The sequence below is a fragment of the Cottoperca gobio genome, chromosome 7 (assembly GCF_900634415.1).
Source record: "Cottoperca gobio chromosome 7, fCotGob3.1, whole genome shotgun sequence".
Taxonomy (NCBI): Eukaryota; Metazoa; Chordata; class Actinopteri; order Perciformes; family Bovichtidae; genus Cottoperca; species Cottoperca gobio.
The window spans coordinates 9,521,722-9,539,036 of record NC_041361.1 but is presented as its reverse complement, the minus strand read 5'-3'; positions in this window follow the sequence as shown (position 1 = coordinate 9,539,036).

Below are 17,315 nucleotides of genomic sequence, written 5' to 3'. Positions count from 1 at the left end.
TCAGAAAATGTAACTCTGAAACAGTGATTTTTATACTTTTTACATCAGATAAGGTGTGAGTCACCCTGTTAACCAAAACTGATATCATTAGTAGAACAGCTACCTTTGTTTTTATCAGTGAGAGCTCATGTTTTTAATTTATCTATGCAGGAGTTGTGAGAAAAGTGTAATGAAAACATTATAATTAGTCCATGCCAAGTATGTTTTTCATTTTGGAGGCTCCCATTTGGGGTCAAAAAGCAAATGTGTGATGTGTGTGAGCAATTGTGTTTACGAGTGTGTGCATATGCAAGCAAAAAGTTGAGTTGCTTACTGCTTGTAATCATTACAGTATGCCAGCAAATTACTCTCATAATGCCATACAGTCAAAAACTGTTGACTGACAACAAAATGTACAGTTTAACTGACTGATAATGATTTACTGGCAAAGCAAGATGGTGATAATACATTTCTTTATTTTGGGTTCAGCCTTAAAGCTACTTTTCAATATTTTATATTAACAATAGTGACAAACCAACCTTTTTTTTAACCCCCATTGTTTTGGTTTTATACGCCTGCAACTTTAGTGTTTGATTCTCAGCAACAAATGCGGACGGACAAAGTAAGTGATTAGCTGGTGAACATAGTGTAGTATTTACAGTAGCAGCTAAAGAGCCAGATGTCTCCCTCAGCAGTTGGTGGAGAGCAAAAACAGAACTAAAAGAAGAGTGATTATTGGACTACATGGAAACATGACTCAAAATGAATGTCAATGATGCTCTATGTCTGCTCGATATGTAAATTGACAATTGTTTCCTAACCAGTTTGGCATTACAACTAAGGTGATGATATGTCTTACTTTACATTTTGTATGGAGGAAGTGAGGTATATGTTTATTTGTATAATGAGATATTAGCAAACCACAATAACTGATGGTCATCAGAGACTGATTGTTAGCCAAATGTTTATTTCAGAAGAAAACATAATATGGATATGCCTGAATACGAGAAAATTAACATTTATGATGAATTTTTAGGCTGTAAGTTTCAATTCCAAGACACATCATTTATGTCTTGAGAAAGGTTCTTGTAACTGGAACGTCAACTTTTAAAATAGTAAATAAATGCGCAGGTGATGTATGTGTTCGGGAATTTACTTTTTCATTTAGAATTGGATCTTCTGGGGGATTAATTCCCTGCACCACAAAGGAAACAAAGCTTCCTTGTCTCCAACTCATCTTTAACCCACAAGTTTCCCCCTCAAAAGTCTGTCCACCTACAGTTTTTGCAGTTCTATACACTTTAAATTAACTCAATTAAATTCACTTTCTTAATGGCTTTCTCTTTGACTAATTTGTATATTTTTGGAGGTCCATGAAACCCCCATTTTAGCCCGTATAGTGGTTATATGAGCCCTGTGTGACCTGTGATGGAGATAGCATAAACCTTTTGGTTGGGTCTGCAGAAACGCTGCTGTCGATATTCAGTGAGCACTTACACCGTGTGATTGACGTTCAGTTCTGTAGTAAAAGTTGTATTGGCTACCTCATGTTTTAGGTTGAATTCTTCAGTTCAGGCCATTACGGCCCTTTGGCAAAAGGCTTTCTGGTGAGGACTCTAAGTTGTAGGAGACATCCCTCCACGCCCTGAGTGATGAGAGCAGGGTTTAACCGGCTGCAGGTGCGCTCGAGACAAGCGGGTTGGGCCTTTGAAGTGGAAGCCAACTGGGACCCCGGCCCATCTCTGACCAGCAGCCAGCACAGACACATTCGCTTTCAATTAACACTCTCTCTTTCTTTCTCGACCGCTGATCTTTTGCTTTCTACTCTTTTTTTCAATACTTATGTATTATCTTCTTCAAAAAAGAACAGTCTGTGCAGTAATTTGTTATTATTACTATTTAATGACTCTTCAGATCATCTAAGTGCCTGTTATTTGTCTTTGTTTGTGTGACTGTGTGCTCAGTTCTTACTTCCCTTCTCGCTTGGGTTCATGAATCTTCTTGTGTCTTAGGGCCAGGTTGAGCGTCCAGAGAACTGCGAGTCCTCAAAGTTCTGACACGCTGATCTATTGTTTCTGATTTATCTTTATGTGATGAAATCTGGGATCTCCTCACTTTCAAGCTCTGTCATCTGAACAGGACACTGCTAAACAAGCAAGCTAAGTCATACCAGCTTTATTACCTGATGGAGAAATATTGCATATGCTGTTGTGGCTTATTGGTTTCTTTTATTTGAACAAATACACACAAGTATGTATGTATGTAAGCATGCACACATCTCATTAAAGAGAGTGAAAAAGAGAAATAAATGGCTGTTTCGATGGTAAGCTCCCTAGAGGCAGCTACATCTGGCTTCTGTTAGCCACAAGCGTATAAAAATCAAATGTGGTTTAGTCCTAGGCATTCTGTACTACAGACACACACACACACACACACACACACACACACACACACACACACACACACACACACACACACACACACACACACACACTGGGAGGTAGGACTCCAGCATGGTGGTCACCCCCACCAGTTCCAGTCTCCCAGTACCAACCGTAGTGAACTCAGCAGACATCGAGGGGCTCAGACAGGGACTAGTACTCCTGGCACAAATAGCACCAATAACCCAAATACAGCTTACATACAAAATATTAAACCCTGTGGATACCTGTCTGCCGGGCCTCTGCTAATATGTCTGAGTGAGAGTGGGGGTTGTCAATTATAGAAAGGGTTTTTAAAAAGTCTAACTCATAGTTTTCTCTGCATACTGTATTCGGACAAAACTGGAAAAATAACCACCTGAATTCTTTTTTGCATGCAACTGTGAACATAATCTTTAAGAAGACATCATTATTTATTTTATTTCATATTTTATTTCATTTTATTTAGGGTTCCTGCATAGTGTGACCCTAGTAGAACTTACATGTTTAATTTTTCAATGACAATGTACTGTATGCATGAGATAAGGAAATTGTCATAGATTGTTCCATCCTTAATAATAATAAAACTAGAGCTCAGAATATACCAGGATGTATTTTGAAAGCATTGTCTACAGCCATGCTGGCGGCACTGTGAGGCTGTTTGAGTTCAAATGCTAATGTCTGCATGCTAACATGCTCACAATGACAATGCTAACATGCTGATTTTAAGCAGATATGATGTTGTTAGTTTGTCTGAAATTTGGTCATAAACAAAAGTTTTGACCAGATGGTGGCACTTGATTAAAAGTCAGAGGATGACCAAAGTCGGTAGGATTCATCATCTGGGGCCCATGAATATCTGTCCAAAACTTCATGTCACTCCATCTAAAAGCCCTTGAGATATTTTGGCTCTCGACCAAAGTAATGGACCGACACCCTTAGAGTCATGCTGCGAGCATAACTAAAGATATCAAATATGATCCAGTTCCAACTTCTACAACGTGAGGATTTAATACTTTTCTTTGTCATATATGTTAGTGAATGAACATATTTGAGTTCTATTCAAATAAAACAAGCATTGAATTGATGGTGAATGCATTCTTCTGTAAAATGATAGATGGAAGAGGATGCTTCGATGAATTCGTCAACAGGATATAAGAGATAGTTTATGCAACATAAACTGATTCTCATGGACAAACAATTGGCCAGACTATTGCTCCACACCCCAGACGTCCAAACAAATCTGCGTACACTCTGTGACACATCGGCCGTGACATGAAATTGTGACTCATTATTCAAACAGTCATCATCATCATCGTTGCTGTTGATGGTTAGATCTCTGACACATACTTGAAGCATGTGCTCTGGTGTCTGAGTGTGTAATCACTGTGTAATTGGCGAAGTGGTCGCAAAGTTCATTTCTAAGGCTATCACACTTTTCACCTCATTAGAGACTGAAGTTTGACGTCATTTCTACCAATTTCTGGTATTCTGGTCGTGTCTAAAGGTCAAAGCCAGCTCATCCTGTGTGTTCCTCCAAGCCCAGCAGGCATGTCTGAAAGACTCTGCAGCCCTGTGAGTCTGTCTCTGCCCTTTCATTTCCTGCCATGTTAAATCCTGAACAGAAGAGCTATCTTGATTTCAGCTTGGGTGGGATGGACAGCACTTCAATAACTTTTGTATTATTGATATTAGCATGTGATGTCAGAGTTATACCAACAGTACGCAAACTTGTCTTGAATGTTTGAGCACTGGCATCATCCAAAGCCTTTGTTGCACACACTGCCCTGCATGGTATAGTGACACCAGTTTACAGGCTCCATATGAAAGTATTATTGCCAAGCCAATGTCAAAAAGCTGCAAGAGACTATCGGCATCCAAATGAAAACATTTTCTTGGTTAAGAACACCAGATTTCTCGCCATGTTTTAACAATAGTTGTGTTGTGGCCGGCTGAAGCAGTCCAGTAAAAGCTGGCATATCCTTGGCAGCAGGCTGGCACTTGTCCTGGACTGTCAAAGTGAAATGTTGCCTTATGTCAGCTCTCGTAAACTCTACTATCTCTGACTGTGATGGACTGGCCCTCTTGTGGATCTAATTTACGTTGAGATACACTGAGGCTGTGATCAGCCCCTGGACTGCTTTAAAGGCCTGGAAGCATCTCCTGGTGTGTTTCTGCCAGGTTTCAGGAGATGGTGAGGATCAGTTTTCTTTCACCTTGTTGCAGTTCTGGAAGGAGCACACAGATCCTTTATGTAACAAAAAGTAGCAATACAACAATGTAGAAATACTACATTACAAGTAAAAGTCCTGCATTAAAACGCCACATTACACAATTGTAATACACGCATTAAATAAATACAGCTTTTTTGGGAATTGTTGGATCTCTCTTTTGCTGAACTGCTAACAACTTACACACATCTGGCCCACGAAGACACTGCTTTTTTGTAATAAAAAAAAAATACATACTCACACACACATATATATATAAATAGTTCCACTTCCACCAGCTACAACAGTGAAATTATGCTTAATATGCATTGATTATGTATAATAATAATGTATACTATTATATCCATTTTCTGCAGAACGAGTTATTTTACTTTAAACATAAGAAGGCCTGAAACTCTCTGATCCTCACCGTCCACTGAAACCTGGCAGCAACTCACCAGGAGATGCTTCCAGGCCCTTAAAGCAGTCCGGGGGCTGATCTCAGCCTCAGTGTATCTCAATGTGAGTTAGATCCACGAGAGGGCCAGTCCATCACAGTCAGAGATAGTAGAGTTTACGAGAGCTGACATAAGGCAACATTTCACTTTGACAGTCCAGAACAAGTGCCAGCACGAGTGGGCCCGTGTGTATTTCTGAATATATATATATTGGCTTGGCCAATTTAGCTCTATACCGCATTGCATAGTAATCTTATCATATGTTATTTCTGTAAAATCTTAACTAGCAATTTAAGATATTGAAAATAGTATCAAAAGTACAATATTTCCCTCTGAAATGTTGTAGAGTTGAAGTATAACATAGCATAAAATGAAAACAAGTAAAGCATAAGTAACTCAAAATTGTACTTAAATATATCGGTTGAAATGAGCCCTATATGGATAGCCATCCCTGTAATTTCTGTAGCAGATATCAAAACTGTCCTCCTTGCGAGTCTCCTAAAGCACGTTTGACCTTCCCCACCAACCCTGATCCTCACACACAAATGTTGCAGCGCCTGGACATCTCACCATGTGCTTCTAATCCAACTCCAAGGTCCTCTTTGGTGGTCGTCTGTCTTTCCATTCTCCTACAGCTCTCTCACTCAGGCTACTTGAGCATCCTGCCCTCTTCATTTCACAACCCCCACCGTCGTCCAAAACCTCACTCGTTCATCCAGCTCCACCCCAGCACCCTTATGCACCTGACAACAATTCATCTCTTTCTTCTTTCACTCACATATAACATTGCTAATGGATGATCCCTGTCAGTTTAAAACAAAAACAGCTTTAATGATAATATTCTATGTAGTGTCTTATTCTGCAAAATGTCAGAATGGTGAAGAATGCACATCACAATTTCCCAGAGCCAAAGATGACATTTGCATCCAAAACACAAAGATATTCAATTTACTATCATAAAAAAGACAAACAAGAAAAGATAACATTCATATTACAGGCCATTTAGCAGACGCTCTTATCCTTACAGTGAACTAACAGTATTGGGACAGTATCCCTGGAGCAACTCAGGGTTAAGTACCTTGCTGAGGGGTAGCAGCCCTGGTGTTGAACTCCCCACCATCTGGTGTTGTATTTGGAAGCTGTACCACTACATCATTGGGCCATTACCACCCCAATCGATTAATTGATTATCGAAATACTTAAAGTTTTGTTTTTGTGTATTGACTAATCAATTAATTAACATCTGTCCAAAGATAAAGCAAATCCATCTCTAAAGTCCAATAGTTAAAACTTAAAACTTGTTATATGTTCTCGGGCTATGTGTTGGACTATTTCTTGGCCCAAATGGTAGACTGCGACAGAATTTACATGCTCTTACATGAGTGACAAATTTTATGTTTTATTATCCGCGGACTGCCTTATCGGCCTGCACTCTGTGGGATTTGAAACAGACGCTTGCTTGCTCGTGCAGTGTGTATGTGGGCATTTGTGCCCTGTAGCAGACTGTTAGCAGGGAAAACACATGTCCACATTAGGCAGTTTCACTGATCAAGCTGATATGACTGGAGACACACTCCCCCACACACACACACACACACACACACACACACACACACACACACACACACACACACACACACACACACACACACACACACACTTAGTTTTCTCATGTTAAAACTGTACATTAATTTAATACTACTGCGTACAAGGCAGAATAAAACACAAAGGAGAGATGATCAGAGAATATATCATTGATATGGACGTGGTGGTTTGTGAAGCACATGATATGAATTCAGTTTTCAAGACGAGGAATTTCACAAGGTTTTTGTAGACGTCTCCAGAATGAGAACAATGAACAGGGTAGAAAGGGAAGGAGGAGAGCAGAGGAGTGACTGATTGCAGGGCATCAGACCAAATGGGAACCAGAGACTGTGAGATGTCTGAACTACTTTAGATTTATACTTTACCTGCTCCCCTGAGATCTGCCACACATACTCTCGCTCTGAGCAGAACAAAAGAGGGGGGAGAGATATAAAAAAGAATGGGCACCAGGTCATAGGTGAAACGGTGTGAGAGCATTAGCAAAAACGGCCCACAAAGATGAGTGAGAGACCAGAGAGCGAGAGGGATGGGTCTGAGGAGAAAACAGCAACATCAGCTGGGTCTTATCAACCGTTTGTACTCTGAAAGGAGCCCTGTGCTCCCGCCTGTACATCTGCCCTCCGCATGTTGGACTGCAATGGGTGGGCTGCCCTGTTCTGCCTTAGCCCTCTTCTCACACTGCTCTATATCTTTGGTCAGACAACTCTGTGTATACAGAAACTGAAATGGTACTTTCAGGGAAAGTATTGATTCTAATACTTCTGATTCAATACCAAAGGATGATTCCCTTCAGGATTTTATTCTGAAACTGCACCACGAGGCACAAACATTTCCCCAATGAAAGTCATACTAAGAAAATTAAGTTTATTTTTTGTTAGCGCAACACATTTTGCCCATTAAGAAGAAGACCTGCAGCATTCTTTATGCATTTGGGACTGGCCCTGATCATCAGGAAGACACAAGTTCTCCATCAGCCGCCGCCACACAGCACTGCTTCCCCTCAAGTAATACACATTGACAACACCAGTCTCGAAAACGTGGATCACAGACATCGAGAAATACATAATCATGTCAGCTGTCCCAGCGGGTCGCTTAGAGAGTGTTTGAGAACTGGGACAAACAAGTGTGAATCAAACTTCTCGTTTACAAGGTTGGTCTTCACACTCTTCTGGAACAGAGACATAGGCCACCTACAGTGGACACATCAGAGCCCTGGAGTAATTGTGATTTATTAGCTTTTTCAACTGCAAATTATGCAGATGTTAACATCTGTTTTGTCGAATAAGATAAAGTTTTCGGTGCATTTCTGATTTCTGTCTCCATCTTTGTTACGATCAATTTGCAGCCAATCCCGCTGACCTCATCAGAAAAAAAGTCAGCACCGTCTAGTGGACTAAAAAACTGTTGTTATGAAAATGTTTCATTTGTATTTGCAAAATTAATGATTTATATAATAAGATATCAATACTTGGCCTCCGTGTAATGATACAATATTGCCACGCAAAATATCCGGACACTGTGTTGTATCAATATCCCCCCCTAACGTACATCAGGCTTCTGAATACATTTCATTTTCTATGGTTTGCCTAATATCTCCTTCATAATATTGTGGTGGATAACATAAGCCAATATCCATATTATACAGTAGTATCCTGGATTACTATGTCGAAGACATTCTATGCTGGTATGCTATTTCCTCGAGCCACTGGCAAGTGAGAAACTTACCGCCACCCAAATACAGCCCTTGTCTGATGGACGTGGTTCCCCACCACAGACAGCTTGTTGAAATCGCTGCATGAAACCACCAAGTGCAGCTGACAGACACACATGACAGGTAACAGACTGCAGAGCTGCTAACTGCTACTTTCACTGGAGGCTGGTGTGAATTAGACCCCCTCGCCCCCTCAGCGGACCTCAGACCATAATCTAAACCTAACTCCTGTATAAATCACAGCTGGCCAGGTGATTTCTGAATCCTGACATTTGTTTCTTTTCACTGGCCAACTTAGCCTAACTCTCGCTCTTTCTCCCAATCTCTGCCTCTTCTTAACTTTCTTTTTAAGAAGAGATGCGAGTGTGGGGATGTCTCACCTGTACAGAGTTAACTCTGATCAGCTGATACATCTCTAAGTTAAGCCTCCAGGCCTCACAGACAAGGTATCTCCTAAACACAGCTGTAAAATCTTTATAGATATGTCAACCAAACTTGAACATCAAACCGTCTCAAAGGCTGCTTCAGCTGACCGTACATCAGCTATAAAGCGATTTCTTGCTTAATATTCTTAGACAATCTTCCGCAGATATTTGACAAGATTGAGCACATAGATTTTTCATCTATGGGAAATCATGGACATAATAGCGTGCAAGCAGTGTGACATGACATTAACAGGTGTGTTGGTGTGTATGTGTGTGTGTGTGTGTGTGTGTGTGTGTGTGTGTGTGTGTGTGTGTGTGTGTGTGTGTGTATACATATGCCGGTCACTCACTGGTGGTGGTATATACCAGCTGAAAGGTCTAACTGGCCTTATCTAAAAGTGCTTAGATGGTATTAAAAGGTCACATGGACTGCCAGACTGTATGTAGGTATGACTGTTTGAGGAGAAGCATATCCAGATGTGTGCTAGTATGCATGCGTGCGGAGGCCTAATGGCCCACAGTGACTTTCTCTGATCACACAACACGCACAACACAGCAAAATAACACATGAAAGCTCTGTCAAAAGAAACTCCTCAGGCCCCCTCACAGGAAGACCCCATTACAGCATGTGCATTGATAAAAACAGTCCTCCCATCTGCCCTGTGGCTCCCGATAGCCATCTCCTCCCCTCAGTGGGTTCCTACTCAGGCTGCGCAGGTCCGACTGTTTAACTGGCCCCCAGAGAAACAACATAATGGAGTTAAGGACTCTGTTAATGCTCCAGATAAAACAAATTTACCCTTACTTAATGCCAGATTCCCCATATTGCTGGTGGGCACACACGTATTAGCATGCTGTGTTTTAAATGTGTTCAGTAATGGCAAAATAGTGGCACACTTTGTGAGTTGGCGTGTCTGTGGGAGGGAGCAGATTTAATCATTTAATTTGGCCACATTAAAAAACGATATGCGATTTGTGAAAATTCTACTCTTGCATTCAAAATCTAGAGCGCACATGATGCCTTTTTTTTGTATTGTATGTTACAATATTACTATTAAATGGAAAAGAAGAAGGACAGTAAAAGAAAACAGTATGAGCGTTATTGAAAGGTGTATTACATTGGAAGCAAAAAAAGTAAGTTAACGATGGTGGATTGCGTTTGAGGTGTAAGTGATGATGATCCTTGTCACTGTCCAGCAATAGGACAGAAGTGTACAGACTTGTGGCCACGAAGAGGAAGCATCTCCTGTGGCATTTAGTTGTGCACCTTAGTGTATCAGTCTGTTGCTAAAGATGCTCCTGTGTTCATCCAGTAAGCTATACAGCAGGTTAGAGGGATTGTCCATGGTAGCTTGAGCATTGATGTGTGAGAAACAATATCATTAATGCTCTCTCTCTGTCCAAGAAAAAAAAAGCTTCAATCATATAGTTTGCCATAGCCGTCACATTTCACAGTTCATCGTGGGCTTAACAGTTTTAGGAGAGCATGACTCAAATGTGCAGCCTTTGTGCATACTATGATGTCTTGTCACCCTGGGAGTTGAACTTCGAGCCTGTTTTTTCTCCCCTGCAGTTGGAGCAATCTCATCATGACATTATAATGTAGATGAATGGCCCTGACCTGGCAGACTCTGCTCCATCATGGCTAATGGAAGAGAAAAGTCATACTTCACCGCTTGTGCAACTCTGCTGGCAAATCAGTCTCAATTACAAGGCCTTGCACCAAGACAGTCTTTGTTTTTTTTATTGATTGTTCTAAATGCAATACTCACATGACAGTGATGGATATAATATGCCATATATGTTGGTGCCACAAGTGGTAGAGTGATAACTTTCACCCTCCTTAGATCTGTCTCTCTTGACCCTATCGTTGCAGTGGCTCTAATCAGCCTCAGAATCAGCCTTGATCCCCACTTGACCTGGAAACCTCAATAAATCCAACTCCTCTGGACTGGCAGCTCATTGGTACAGTACAGCATTCGCCCCAAAGACATCACAATGCAACAGGAAATGTGGGAGTAATTCAATTGTCCAATGCTGTTGTTTAAGGTTTTGGTTTGAGCTTCTTTAGGTCATTTTTGAACACAGTCCGGTGTAGGATTCTTAATGAGGTATGATGATCCTTTAGTTTGTCTAGTTAAACTACTAATGCCGAGTGTGGGAACAACTTAGAATAAAGCCTCTACCTTCACGCTGAGTTTACATAGTGAAGTCTGACTCTCTTGTCAGTGTCTCTCACTGTAAACAACAAACAGCCCAGAGGGAGTAAAACTAGCTACAGTTTAAGTGCTTGACACACTTACACCTACATGCACAAACAGCATTATGTGCAGCTTTCCCTCTCGCTATGAGGGATAAACACCCCGTCGTGTGGCCCGATCTGTTTACGAGTTAGCCTCTGGCCAGCCAGGGTCGTAGAGGTTGTGTGTGTGTGTGTGTGTGTGTGTGTGTGTGTGTGTGTGTGTGTGTGTGTGTGTGTGTGTGTGTGTGTGTGTGTGTGTGTGTGTGTGTGTGTGTGTGTGAGTGTGTGTGTGTGCATTTGAGAGTGTTAGGGAATGTGTGATGGAGGGATTACAGGAGAGCTGGCCACTGCTTTTATGAGAAGAAAACAAACACAAACACAGGCAGAATGTTAGACAAGTTTCAATGTTTAGCATGTGTGGTAGGGGGAATAAGTTTGTCTTCAAAGTAGCCTGCTGTCTATTCCTGTTAAGAAGATGGCTACCATATCATAGATTAAAAGCAAAGTCTATCAAATCACCTTCTCTCTCGTTCTCCCTCTCAGCCAGTAAATTGTGTTGATAGTCTCTGTGGTGGGATTGACATTCTCGGTTAGTTCCGCTGTGTGATCCTGCTGGTGGTCGGTCCATCTTTATCCCCGTGGGAAAAGTCTCCACCCAAATCCACACCCATCCATCCATCTATGCATCTATAAAACATTGTTTCCTTTGTTCTGAACTTTTATTTCATCTTTTTTTATCGGGAACATTTATCTTTTTTGTTCACCTGTCAAACTCCACCTTCTCCCTGAATGACGCATGTTGGACCCAACTACTGGCAGGGTGCAACGCCCTTCTGGCGAACATCGAGCGGTCCATGAGCCCTGGGATACATGCTTCTGAACTTACCCACTGGGATGTTTCACAAGAGGCCAGCTGGGAAGTCGGAGGGAGCCAAGAGGAAGGTGAAGGGGGTTGAAGGAGAGTGTAGATAGGAGAAGCAGAGGAGAAAGAGATGATTTGGGTGACACATGGAAGGGGATTAAAGAAGTGAAGATTCTGGTTAGTGTATTAAAAAGAGGGAAAAAGCGATATAGAGAGAAATGGTGGGAAGACTCTAAGAAGAAGGATGATTGTGAAATGCATACAATCACACTCTTTGCTTCCCTTTGTTCTCACACATGTATAATGGTAGCCAAAAGTGTTTAAAAGCTCTAAAAACTAGATTGAAATATAATTTAATGCTGTAGAATTAGAACTTGGAAAGTGAATTTCAGAAATGTGACACTTACTGTCTAACTATTACTATATTAAGCTCCTGTTACATTTGCGTTTGATATTAAAACCATTTCTTTTCATACAGTGTATCCTTAATTAACTGACCTCTTCAGTGCACCTGCATTTAACAAAACACTAATTAGAAGTGCTTTTAGAATGTGAACGCTTGCCATTTAACAGAAGCCTTAATACAAAGACGTGGATCTTTCTTGTAACACAACATTGATATACTCAGCAGTTATTAATACGTAGGACTGTTCCCTTTTAATCGATGTCGACTAATCTGTTGTTATGGTCTTAGTCCACTAAGATTTCTTTAGTCAATTAGTTTTCATGAATAATATTTCCAAACAGTCTGGTAAACAAGATAATTAAAGTAGTGCTTTTGCATGATTCTTAGTTAGAAAATACAGTTTTACAGATCTGTTGATTCATTCAACTAATCAATTAGTCGACAAAATCCTTTAGATTGTAAATTGACTAAGAATTTCTTTAGTTGAGGACAGCACTATTAATAGGAATACAAATATTCTTGAGAACTGTGAGTTCTATTAACGATCACTAAAAAAAACAAATGTTTGCCCAATTTCTTGTTTGTTAAATAGATAGACATACACAAATTTGAATTTCTGCAATCTAAAACAAAAGATCTGGAATACATACTGGCATTGTCAAACTGTGAGGGAAAGTCGTTGAGCGTAAACTCTAGTTTGTTCAGTCAGTTGCATTGCATTAAAGTGTGTTACAAATGTTTATCCTTGCTCTTATTTAAATACACAAAAAGCCAAATGATTAAAAAAAAAATTTCAACATTGTAAGTTTCACTAAAATAATATATATATTACAATACTTGATTATTGGTTTGCATTATATTTACCTACATTACCTTCAATAAAACAACATACAAAGTCAAAATCATATATTTCAGTGTATTTACTTTATGCCTATACCTCACATGTATTTCCATATTTCCAAATGTTAAAATATCAGGTGTTCAAAAGTAATTTATCATCTGCGTTATCATAAATGTATTCCAGAGCAATAAAACCCAGTTGAGGAAGCTTTATATCCTCACTTATTCACTCAATAAAACATAAGTTTTCCTTTTCTTTTGAGTCCATATTTGGCTAGAGCTGAGTGCATGTGTGCACACTACATTTGTGAGTAACTGTTTGCTACACGCATTATGATACACAAGCTGCTCATCTGCTTGAGTTTATGGACATTTCACAAACTTCATTTTGCAAATTCACATCACCCACTGACTGCCACACACACTTTATGTGTTGGACCTGTCCAAGTTGTGTCGTGTGTGTATATTACTAGGAAGATCGAGACCACTAAAGTGGCTGACAGCAGGCTATCTTGGTGGAGTCTCTACAAAGAGCCTTTCTATCATGTAAGATAACAATGATGGAGACTGAGTAGGCCTCAATGTCTGCCAATACGGATATCTATATGTGGGAGTTTTAAAAATCAGATAAATGTTGGGGCTGAAAGTAATTGTTTTACACAAATACATAACATTGTTTTTCTTAATTGTGACCAATATAAATACTGAACGGATTAGGCTGGAGAACAGCTAGTTAACCACTACGAAGGAAAAACCCAGTACATAGTACATACTTTGTTTTAATATCATTTAGCAAATTGTGAACATAAAACATCATCATACTCCGGGTATTTTATTTCTTTTCAGCAACAGTTTGCTTTATGAGTCAGAACAGCAACTTTAGATCATGGTTAACTACTGCCACCTACTGACAGATCATAGAACAATAGGACATAAAATGGAAAACCTGAACGATACTAATCGAAAAATGTCGGGCAACTCATAAACTAATACTCATATATCTGCAATAAAACTGTCGTACAAATCCAGTAACTTTTTGCCAGGCATATATCAAGCCTACATTTTTCCTGATGAGATTTTGAAGACGGTAGTTTTCATTGTAAGAAAGAATAGTTATCCTCTAATTCATGGTTTCACGATGTGAACACTTGGAACTTTATGAACCATGCCATTAACCTTTTTTTAGACTTACATTACACTATCCAGTGACGCAACCTCATTCGTATAGCAAGTTATTGCTCATATATGCTCATGCTCATCCAGGGTCAAACAGGCACAATATAAGAGGGCAGATTGCATCTCAGATGATCTTCTTCCTTTCTGTCTCTGTTTCTCTCTCTCTCACACACACAACACATGTTGGTATTCCTCTTGATAGCCCTAATGGTCTCTAGTGTTCAAAAGATAGAGCCCTAACTCATACTGACAGGACAGATTAACACACAGGCCTTAAACACGAGTGCAAAGTCAAAGGTCAATACACAGAGAGAGTAAAACTGCATGTGTTTGTTTGTTTGTGTGTGTGTGTGTGTGTGTGTGTGTGTGTGTGTGTGTGTGTGTGTGTGTGTGTGTGTGTGTGTGTGTGTGTTTATACATGTGTATTGAAACTCAATGTGTAAGTATTGAGGATATAGACTCTGTTGAATGTGCTCAAAGATCATTCAACACACACTCAGACAAACCACTATACAGATTTAGATTACTAAATAATGTATATGGTATATAGAAAAATAAATGTTATATTACTGTAGGCAGAAATAAGGTGAGAGGTACATAAAATCAACTTCACTGATAAGATTTGAGACCAATAATCCAGTGTGTGTTTCAGGCAGATTTTAATGCAGGAAACTTTGTCCTCTTTTGTTGCTATTTCACAATCTTCTTTGTCTCCATCTGCTGGAAGACAAGAGCAGTATTTTACAGACAAACGATACAGAAGATGGTCTGTTTATGGGGGGGGGGGGGGGAGAAAAGAGGGGAAAACACAATTCTGTAACCGCCCATTTTCACTCCTGAGGCATTTAAAAGTCTTTATATACCCTAGTATTAGTATAAAAAGTAGTTTTTTATGTATTTCTGGAGGAAGAAAAAACATCCACGAGATTGCCGGATCAAATCCCGACTCCGGCAGGATTGAGGATTATAATATGGACAATAAAAGTGCTTGTGTTGCCCGTTAAAACTTGAATTCGTTCAAGATATTAACTTGTGCAATGCAGTTAACTGTCAATACATTATTATTAAATACAACTTTGCTAGTCAATATTATATACTTCCCTATCCATATGTAGATTCTTACAAGTGCATTAATTAAATATTTTGGTCAGGGATAGTTTTTGCCGTGTTCCCTTGAATAATAATTGTTTTGGTTTCATCAGGGTGGTGTCTGAGGCTGTTTCAAGTTTACTTATACACAGTCCATTCCAGTCATGTGACTGGTAGATCACCATAGATACCAAACATACAGGATGATGATGTTATTTTGCATACTTACTCCTCGTCATGCCTGATTAATACTATAAGGAAACCAGAAGTGGCCTCAGACACCAACCTGATAAAGGCAAGCACATCTTTGTTGAATAAAACATTGCATAATGGAGAAGACTTGTGCAATGTGTTTGGATTCTTATGGACTTGTATTGAAGCTCACCGTGGTTTGTACCTCGCTGTGTGTAAATACTTCAAATATAACCATACAAATATGCATGTGCAGAGACAGTATTGATATTAAAATTGTAATTCTCTTGTATTTGGCTTTGAAAAAGGTGAACCAGAACAAATCACTTGAAGAAGTCACCTTGGGCTCTGGGACACTAAATATTGTACTTTCTCATCCGATCATTGGACAGTTACTAGTTACTTGAATGAGCCAAACTTTTATTTTCAATCACATAACTAAATATTAAAACACTTCTCAGTAAAACATGGCAATATAACAATATAATAATATTAATACATTATAATAACAATATTATAACTGACATATAATATAAGAATTGAACCACTCCACAAACTACAACCTTCAAATGACCATAACATTGAATCAACACCTCTCTAAATGAGTTTCAACATAACATTAATGTTACAACCTTCATCAAATAGTGACAAGTATACACAGCTATACAACTAGACACATAAATAAGTGTCCAGTGTCCATGCCTCTGGTAGGGGACAGAGGGACACTAGCCCAGTGTCTATGGTTCTGGTAGGAGACAGAGGGACACTAGCCCAGTGTCCATGCCTCTGGTAGGGGACAGAGGGACACTAGCCCAGTGTCCATGCCTCTGGTAGGGGACAGAGGGACACTAGCCCAGTGTCTATGGTTCTGGTAGGAGACAGAGGGACACTAGCCCAGTGTCTATGGTTCTGGTAGGGGACAGAGGGACACTAACCCAGTGTGTATGGTTCTGGTAGGGGGGTAAACCACTATTTCTTTTACTTTTTTTATGTCCTCCAACCACTGCTCCTTTGAAACAGCCTCTACAGAGGGGCAGTATACCATTCTCTTGTACTGGCTGTGTCCAGTCCCTGCTGTCCTAAACTGCCCACATTTCTTGCATGTGTTGTACAGTACTTTGGGGGCCACTCACACAGTCGTAGTTACTTGAATGAACCACTTTTATTGTAGTTGTAGTCCATCTTTAAGATGGAACCAAATGTGGAGGTGAGGCTGGCCTTAATATGGTCCATGCGGGAGAGGATGTCCCTGCCGTACACGGACAGCAGGCAGCAACTGGTGGGGATGTGGATGGGCTCCGGGGGCTCCTGGCAGACCACTAGGAAGAGGCAGGGCCGATCCACAAGGTCAGCACACTCTCCAAGATATTGTGCCAACCGATCCATTCCTCCCCTGAATGACAGCTGAATGACACGGATGTCACAAGCATACATGAAATGCACATTTCACTTCATTTATTTGTTTTACAACAGGGACAGTGCGTAATAAAGGTAGTGCACCAGATATAGCACACTGCTCATTTCCAGCTCAATTCCCTGCTCGTTGTTTTGCTGTTGTACAGGACTGTGACCAGAAGGTGACACAATAAGACAAATGTGATAATATCATAGAGTGCACTTACATCATACCTACAACTGTATTAAGAATACTTTTGAAATGTATTAAGTTGTTTGATTTTCCCTGAGATATACTTGGTATG